Source organism: Arvicola amphibius, chromosome 5 (assembly GCF_903992535.2).
Source record: "Arvicola amphibius chromosome 5, mArvAmp1.2, whole genome shotgun sequence".
In the NCBI taxonomy this organism is placed as follows: domain Eukaryota; kingdom Metazoa; phylum Chordata; class Mammalia; order Rodentia; family Cricetidae; genus Arvicola; species Arvicola amphibius.
In genome coordinates this window covers 135,908,501-135,911,029 of record NC_052051.1, presented here as the reverse complement: position 1 = coordinate 135,911,029, position 2,529 = coordinate 135,908,501, and the positions used below count along the sequence as shown (strand labels likewise).

At 43.6% G+C, this 2,529-nt stretch overlaps 1 pseudogene; it reads left to right on the top strand.

The window, feature by feature from the left end:
• Positions 1-656: 656 nt before the first annotated feature.
• On the top strand, positions 657-1,523 carry LOC119815736 (annotated as a pseudogene).
• The last annotated feature ends 1,006 nt before the right edge of the window (positions 1,524-2,529 follow it).

Sequence of the window (2,529 nt, the reverse complement as noted above, 5' to 3'; positions counted from 1 at the left end):
CTAGCCGAGCCGGAGCTGTGCATGGAGCATTGATTTATGGCCAGTTCCATGACTTTTCCACTTGACCAGAAGAGAGCATCTCCCTGGCAGTGTGTTGAGTGCCTCTGATAGAGCAGCAGCGCCTTGAAAGGCTGGGCCTTGCTGTCAACCCCCTGCCTTCTCTCTCACTCCTTTTTTGCTGTTTACAGAAGACAGGCCCTGGCTAGAGAAGAGTTCTGTCCCTCTTCTCCCATTTCAAAGGACATTCACTCACCAGGGTTCTTTTGCACCTGAGGTCGGGACCATGACCGTGGGGCTGCTCTAGGCAGAGAATCTTCTCAGCAGAATGGGCAGCGAAGCCTCCTGCAGATGAGCCAATATAATCTGTGACTCACACGTGCAGATAACAATTTTGTGTAAAGGTGTCTGATGTGTGATAAGGGCACATAGAGGAAGAAACAGACGCAGCAAGAGGTGTCATATAACACCCAAGGAACTGAGAGGGCACTTAGAGATCACCTGATTGGTGCCAGGTGACCTGGGAAACTGAGACATGTGTTAGACAGGACCAGAAATCAGGGGGTCTTTCGTTTCTTAAGAATTTCTTCCGAGTTCCTGTGAGTTTCTTCCTGCTGTGTGCATCTTGTCTCTGGCCTCTGGCTTCTAGCCACTTCCCTAGTGCCATGGCCCTGAAATGGCAATCTGTGCTCCCGCCTCAGTCCAAGAAACCAAAATCAGCTCCTGCCCAGAAACTGGAGAACAAGTTGGCCTCTCCCGGCCTGCCGAAGGGAGAAAAAGAACAGCAAGAAGCAATTGAACACATTTGAGGAAGTACAAAATGAAACAGACAGACTTAATGAACAAGCCAGTGAGGAAATTTTGAAAGTAGAACAAAAATATAATAAACCCCACCAACCATTTTTTTTCAGAAGAGGTCAGAATTGATTGCCAAAAATCCCCAAATTTTGGGTAACCACATTTGTCAACCATCCACAAGTGTCTGCATGCCTTGGAAAGGAAGGCGAAGAACTTGGCATTACTTGCCCAGAGTGAGAGAATTTGAAGACATTAAATCAAGTTACAGAATAGATTTTTATTTTGATGAAGATCCTTACTTGGAAAATAAAGTTCTCTCCAAAGAATTTCATCTGAATGAGAGTGGTGACCCATCCTCAAAGTCCACTGAAATCAAATGGAAATCTGGAAAGGATTTGACAAAACGCTTGCGTCAAGCACAGAATAAGGTCAGCAGGAAGAGGCAGCAAGAAGAGCCAGAGAGTTGCTTTACCTGGTTTACTGACCACTCTGTTGCAGGTGTGGATGAGTTAGCAGAGGCCATCAGAGGCGACATTTGGCCAGACCCCTTGCAGTACTATTTGGTTCCTGATAAGGATGATGAAGAAGGAGAGGCAGAAGAAGAAGAAGAAGAAGATGATGATGATGAAGGCTTGTAAGGCGTTTATGAAGGGGATGGAGATGAAGGTGAAGAAGATGAAGATGATGATGAAGGGGAAGGAGAGGAGGATGAAGGCAAGGATGACTAGCACAGAAAACTGATGGATTTGATGCTCTTTTTTTACTTTTTAAATTTCTCCAGTCCCTGGGATCAAGTTACAGTCATTTTCCTCCCTTCCCTAATCCCTCTTGTGCTCAGTCGCCTTGTTTTTGAGGTCTCCTCAACATCATGGTTCTCAACTTATCTTTCGAGAAGTATCTTGAGTAAAATACAATGGGAAAAGAATCTCTACTATTCTGTTCTAAATTCATGTTTATCCTTTCTTGTCTCAAACTGTGGATTCAACACCACCACCAGCATGCTCTGTGGGAAAAGAAAGAAAAGCCCTCCAGCCCCTTTGGCTCTGTTGGAGGCTGAGGGGTGCTAGGCCCCTGTGTAGTAGTGCATAGAATTCTAGCTTTTTCCTTTCTCTGGATATTGGCTCAGAGATTACACTGTGTCTACGTGAATACAGGCAGTTAGCTTTTAACAACATGTATCTGTCTACTTTCTCTTGTTTAATAAAAAGAAATAAAGGGGAGTATAGAAGGTCAGCAAGGGTGGGTTTGAGGTGTCTGGGGGGGTAAGTGGGCATCGTGACAACATGGCTTCTCTTTTGGCATGGGTGATTGTGATATTTAATGGACATCCTTGCAGTTTAAGATGACACTTTTAAAATAAAATCTCTCCTAACGATGACTTGAGCCCTGCCCTCAATGGCAGAATCAGAAGAACCTGTAGGGTTTTATTTGGATTTGACATTCTTTGTTGTAACTTTATTCTTAATTTTCTTTCCTTCTTCTTCTTCTTCTTCTTCTTCTTCTTCTTCTTCTTCTTCTTCTTCTTCTTCTTCTTCTTCTTCTTCTTCTTCTTCTTCCTCCTCCTCCTCCTCCTCCTCCTCCTTCTGTTTTTACTGAAAGGAAAAGATGCTCATTTTAAATGTTGATGTGTACAAGTTGCTACAATAAAAACCAATGTGTACACAAAGGAAAAAAAGAATTTCTTCCTTTTATTCTTTTCTGCTCTTCCTTCCTGTTCACGCCTATGGGATACCA